General features: G+C 40.5%; 1 protein-coding gene across 3 annotated transcripts in view; it reads right to left on the bottom strand.

The window, feature by feature from the left end:
* Positions 1-6578, bottom strand: part of SLC25A40 (solute carrier family 25, member 40) — an 80326-nt gene extending 73748 nt beyond the window's left edge. For 2 of the 3 annotated variants that reach the window (XM_059885733.1, XM_024990889.2), the window contains exon 1: positions 6354-6565. The gene's annotated coding sequence lies outside the window, so the exon portion shown is untranslated. 3 annotated transcript variants of the gene reach the window in all.
* Positions 6579-6687: the final 109 nt, after the last annotated feature.

Here is a 6687-nt window from a genome sequence, read left to right as displayed (position 1 = left end):
CTGAAAAAACAGAGTCAAACAAAAACTTGGACACAAATGTTCAGAGAGTTATTATTCACAACAACCAAAGAATAAACAACTCAAATGTTTAAACAAAACAAATGGATGAATGGATAAACAAAATGTGGTCTATCCCTACCAGGGAATTTTCTTTTATTCAGTTACTAAAAAAAGACAGAAGTACTAACACATGGATGAACCCTGAAAATATTATGCCAGAAGAAAGAAGCCAGGACAAAAAACACCTATTTTATGATTCCATTTACATGAAATGTCCATAATGGGCAAATCCATACAAACAGAGAGCAGATTAGTAGGTGCCACGGGGTGAGGGATAGGAAGGTGGGATCAGGAATGCCTGTTTAATTTCTTTCTACCGTCCTGCATATATTCTAGTGGTGATGGTTGCACAACCCCATGAATACAGTGAAAGTCACTTCAAAATAATTTAAATGAATTTCATGTTACAGAATTTCATCTCAAGTGTTTAAAAAATGACATGAGATACTAGTTTGCACCCAGTGAGTGAGGAGGATGTTTAACAATTAGAACTCGCATACATTGCTGGAGGGAATGGTTATTAAAAACGTCTGTAGTTTCTCCCATGGAGCAACTAAGCCTGCACACCAAAATTACTGACTCCAAGCAGCAACTAGAGAGCCTGTGTGCTCCAGAGTCCATGTTCTACAACAAGATCAGCCTGCACCCCGCAATGAAGATCTAGTACAGCCAAAAAAATTCTATAGTCAACTCCAAGAAAAATTTAAAAAAAAGTCCACAACTACATACAAATGTTCATAGCAGCATTATCATAAAAGACCAAAATTAGAAATAACTCAAATATCCATCTACAGATGATGGATAAACTGTGGCATATTCTCACAACAGCTCAACAATAAAAAGGAATGGAACTACTGATAGATACATGCAGCAACATGGATGAATCATAAACAATGTTATGTTATACAAAATATCTGAGATACAAAACATATAAATTATAGGATTTCATTTATATGAATCTGGAATATAGGGAAATTTATTTATGATATTAGAAATCACAAGAGTGGTTACCTTTCAAATATCTTTTGCTATTGATTCCTAACATAATTCCACAGTGATAAAAGAACAGACTCTGTAAGATTTCAATACTCTTTAGATCATGAAATTTTTGCACCTTGTTTTATAAAGTCCTTGGATATGTCTCAATGTCTCCTAGTTTATAATCTATGGGAACTTGAATAGAATTTGTATCCTGTTGTGTGAAATTTGTATAAATCTTAATTATGTTGAATTGGTTCATGATGCTTTTCAGGTCTACTATATCCTTCTACTTTTCTGTATATTCATTCTGTTAATTTTTGAGAGTTTGATATTGAAACTCCAACTAAAAATCTCAATTTATCTACTTAAAAAATAACTGCAATATATAATGCAACTGTATGTAACTTTGTTCTGTATTTTCCAAGTCTCCTGTAAATGTGTTATCATACTTTCATAATTTAAAAAATAAAAAGAAAGAAAGAAAGAAGAGTGGTTTCAATGGCAGGAGAAAGGAGACTGGAACAAGGAGTGAAATAACCTTCTGAGGTGACAGACATGTTCTTTATTTTGATGGGGGAGGTGGTAATCATATGGATATATATATTTGTTAGAATTCATCAATCTGTATGCTTAAAATGGGTGCATTGTATTGTATGTGTATTATAAAAAGGTATTAGAAATTTTATAAATCTACATGACGCAATTTCTATGGGAGTCTTAAAGTAAACCAATCTCACTGCTGCTGCTGAGTCGCTTCAGTCGTGTCCGACTCTGTGTGACCCCATAGACGGCAGCCCACCAGCCTCCCCCGTCCCTGGGATTCTCCAGGCAAGAACACTGGAGTGGGTTGCCATTTCCTTCTCCAATGCATGAAGTGAAAAGTGAAAGTGAAGTCACTCAGTCGTGCCCAACTCTCTGTGACCCCATGGACTTCAGCCCACCAGGCTCTTCAGTCCGTGGGATTTTCCAGGCAAAAGTACTGGAGTGGGGTGCCACTGCTTTCTCCATCACCATGCTTACCTCAGCATAAAACAGAAAAGCAAGCCTGTGAGCTAGTCTAGAACACCTGTAAAGTCATCATACATGGGCCTAAAACAACACTATAAACATAGAAATGAGCAAGAAAAGAAAATCAAGGCAAACTAGTATAAAAACAAGGAATTGGGGTAAAGAGAATGAAGTAAGGAAAATGGAGGGACACAGCAGACACCCAGTCAGTAAGCAGTATTTATGACTATTTAAGAAGGGCCACTACTAAGCACAGTCAATGGCACACAGTAGAAGTACAATAACTATTATATAATGAGTGAACATATGGTAAAAATTACAAAATGGAAGCGATTTCAATCTGGGAATTCATTTGCTGAGGGAGAGACTTGCCCTAAGTCAATGTCCTCACTCTCAGCAACTTCCTTTCACTTTTCTTTGCGTAAGTTTCCCAATCTACGAAATGGGAGTAAAAGCCCCATTTCCAAGGTGTGGATAAAGTTGAGATAACCCACAAAAAGGATTCAAAGCTCACACAAATGCAACCACCTGAGCACCCACCGCTGGCTTGTTTCATAAACAATCTCAGATTTATTAAGCAGAAGAAATTTTCAAAAATCCCCCACAACCTGCTCATCTTCCCCACTAAGTAAAACTAACCATTTCAATACTCTGGGAGTCATTCTTGCTCTTCCTCCTCATCCAACCTATCATCCAGCCCTAACCATTCTAACCCTCAAATATCATTCGCTGTACTGTCATCACCCTAGTCTAAGCTACAAATCACCTCTCACATAAATTACTAACCTTGCTCCAGCACACGAGCTTTTGCAATTCCTGAAATGTGTTATGCTCCCTCTTGACAAACTCCTATTCACCCTTTGGGTTTCATTCTAGTTTTCACTCGCAGGTGCTCAGTCAGCGCAGAAGAAAACGGTGTACTAGGAAGGTAGACTGTTTTATAATCACAGCCCAAAACGGATTCCATACTGTCCTAAAGGACTTTACTATCTAGTTCAGAATGTAACACAACCTCTGAACCGACTCATTATCCTTCACAGCTCCTACAGGTGCCACAACAGCCTCTAGATTATATTGTCCCAGGGTGATCCACTCTCAAATTTCATTTTTGACCCTTTACTTAGGTTGTGTTCAAGGACTTGACATGCTGAATTTTCCTCGGTTTCCCAGTCAACTAAGACATGGACTTTAGTGCCACAGCCACTACTCAACTCTATTCTTTCATATGCTTAGCTTGCAAAACTACGAACTTAACCTCAGAAGAACCTTAGGTCCTCCAATTCACCAGGGTAGTGAGACTCTCAAATAATAAATACAGCAACAGAACACATTTCAGCAGACAATATATCAATAGTTGGCAAATAAATCAAACTGGGCTACTACTGAAGGCCCGAAGGAGAAAAAGGTTAATTCTAAGTCAGGCTTACTATGAAAAGGCAAGAGGAACGATTATCAGCAGGTAGAGAGGCTTAAGGAAAAGAAATAAAGGATAGTGATATTACAGAAGAATGAATAAATCCCTTTGCCTAGATTCAAGAATTAAAAAATTTATATTTGTATATATATGAGGTGGTCTGGAAAAGCAAAGGTCTCATTTGATAATTACAAAAAGTTGTGGGTTAGACAGAACACATATTATTTTCATTTACAGATGAGGAAATTACAGTATGGCAAGGTTAATATTTACCTAAGGTCATAAAACTACCTAGGAACAGAGTCAGTACTGAATGAAACTCATTTTCTCTTGATTCACTGCCAAATGTTCATTTAATTAGACCATGATTTTGCTCATATTCTCCAGCTTTGCTTAACAGAACTCTTTAATCAACTTTCCACAAGGAATGCTGCCTCCATGTATCTCTTCTTGCATTCATAACTTTCACCTGAAGCACATCTCAAGAAATACTTTAACATAAACCTTATTCTTTTACCAATAACCCCGATTATATACATGATGGTAAAGAGGTGTCTATGTTTACAGGCCATAGATATATGACTACATCCTTCTTCCACTGGCTACCAAAAGATCTGCGCTCCACTAATAATTTTTTAAAATTGTCTTTGGGTTACAGATCAGAAAATTTCTAACACTGTGCAGCAAAACAAACTTTCTGCTTATTCACAGCTTGACATTATCACCTGCAGTGCAGTCGAGGGTGTGTCTCAAAGCCTTGGGTGCTACTGTGTTACTGTCCTTCCTCATTATAGCAAATAAGAAAGGTACCTCAGCTTTCACTGCAACATAAAATGGCCTTCCTATTTTTGTGTTCTTCAACAGAAACATATTTAAATCTTTTCCATATCCCCTAAGAGCTTCCTAGATGGCTCAGATAGTAAAAAATCTGTCTACAATGCAGGAGACCTGGGTTCAGTCAGTGAGCTAGAAGATCCCCTGGAGGAAGTAATGGCAACCCAATCCAGTATTCTTGCCTGGAGAATTCCATGAATAGAGGTACAGTCCAGGGGGTCACAAAGAGTTGGACATGACTGAGCGACTAAAACTTTGACTTTCATATCCCCAAACCTTCCAAAGACCCTATCTTCCCTTCCTATCACTATAATTTCCTATACTGACACATTTTTTGCAAAATGTATACTCAATCCACCACCACTTCAAGCCCATCATTTTCATCTAGTACTGTATTTACCTTAGCCATCTCCTGAAATTCTCACTAATGCACCAAGGACATCTTAGACACCAGAATCAAAGGCCCATTTTTCAAGACTTAACTTTTCAGAACCCGAGAAGTTGGAGAGGCTGATATAGAGTTCACCAGGATGACAGCACTTACTTAGCTCTTACTCTGTGCCAGGCACGGTACTAATTAGGCTTTCAAAAACGTTCCAATTAATTTTCACATCTGAGAAGTGTTTTTTACTCCCTTTTCAGATATTAAAATTTAGGATCAAAATTACCCAAAAACCATATAGTCAGTGAAGCCTGCACGATGCCAATGTTCATAATTTTGTGACATTTGAAGATTAATTCCAAGTTTTCTTCCTAACTCTGTGGCCTTTTCTCCAACTCTTTCACTATTTCATCATCCTCTGCTCATCACTACTTCTCTTATTTCACATGCTCTCCTGGGCAATTTCCATTTCCTCCCATAACTTTAACTGCATTCTGTATCAGTGTTTCTCAATCTTTTAAAACTTTTTATAAACATAAAAACCTCACGCTCTTCCTGTAGCTTCTTTTTTGAAAACAGATTTTTCCCAAATAGAAATTATAATGTTGCATGTTTGTCCAAACTATACCTCCTTCAGCCTTTAAAGCTCTGACAACCTCATAGGCATCACCCGTGACTGAGAATCAGTGCTTGGGCTGTCAGTCTCTCAAACTATCTTCCCTCTATTCGACACGCCCACCATTCTCTCCCAGACATCTCCCCTGAACTACAACAAATGTTATCAACGATCTAATAAAAATAGATCCTTTAGTATCTCCCCACACCCTTCAAACTAAGGCCATTCACAGCAAAACTCTTATTTCCCTTAGCAAAGCTGAACCATCTCTTTGTGTCCTCCATTTTGGCTAAAGGTACTTACAATATCCCCTTTTCTACGCTTTTTAAGGTACCTATTTGTGGAACAGCGGTACTGGCACTAACTTCCCTGAGCTTTTTCATAACAAGTTAAAAATCAACCACCAAACAATGAGTGATTATCATGGCCAGGTGGTAAGGAATGCATAGTACAAAATTTAACTCTTTTACTCCTTAAGAAGTTTACAGGCAGAAACATACCAAAATCCTTTTGTGTGTGTGTGAAGTGTTTTCTCACAAGACGAAATTAACTTAGTTTTCAAAGCATCTCAATGGAATCCTTACTACAAATCCCATTTTAAGAGATGTAAAAAACCGAGATTCAAAAGGAGTAAGTAATTTAACCAAATTTTTACAAACGGATCTGTCCAGACCCAAAAACCTAGACTTGAGATTTCAAATCTCCTTTCCAGGTACTGTTGAAATAAACTTCTCAGTAAAACGAAATCAGATGTAGGTACAAGAGGTCAATAGAGTAGCGCACGTAAATAACAAAAAGCACAAGGCGCCCAGGACGCGCTCTAGGCCGGGGGCTTCCTGGCCCAACCCTCGCTTCGACGCCCCCCGCCGCTCTGTCCCGTGAAATCTCTCTGCGGCCTGCCTCCAGATGGCCCGATGACCGCGGGAAAACCGCACTCGGGGCGCGGAGAACAGAGCCTGCAGCAGCCAACCCGCCCCGCCCCAATCTGAGTCCGGGCTCGGCCGCAACCGCTGCGTCCCCCGCAGCCGGAACAGTCGACCCGCGGGGAACAAGCGTACCTGGTGGAGGGAGCAACTGGAGGACCGGCGGTCCGAGCAACCTTAGAAAGCCGGAATGACCCCGGTGGAGAGCTGGGCCGGCCGGCGGCGATAACTGCATTCACTCTGTTCGGTCAACTCGGAACCACAAGGACTCTTCAGGGTAGCGAAGGGACGCGGGGCGGCGACCACCGAGCGCGGACCTGAAGCCGGGAAGGCATCGCATAGGAGGAGCCGGCGGGGCACAGAGACACCACCCTTGGGGGCGGGGCGCAGGCGCGAGGGGCGGGACGCGCAGGGCGAGGAGGCGGGCACTAAGGGACTGGGCGCTCGGCGCGAGGGGCGGGCACGTGGG

This window comes from Bos taurus, chromosome 4, assembly GCF_002263795.3.
Source record: "Bos taurus isolate L1 Dominette 01449 registration number 42190680 breed Hereford chromosome 4, ARS-UCD2.0, whole genome shotgun sequence".
Classification (NCBI taxonomy): domain Eukaryota; kingdom Metazoa; phylum Chordata; class Mammalia; order Artiodactyla; family Bovidae; genus Bos; species Bos taurus.
This window is presented reverse-complemented; position numbering and strand designations above follow the sequence as displayed.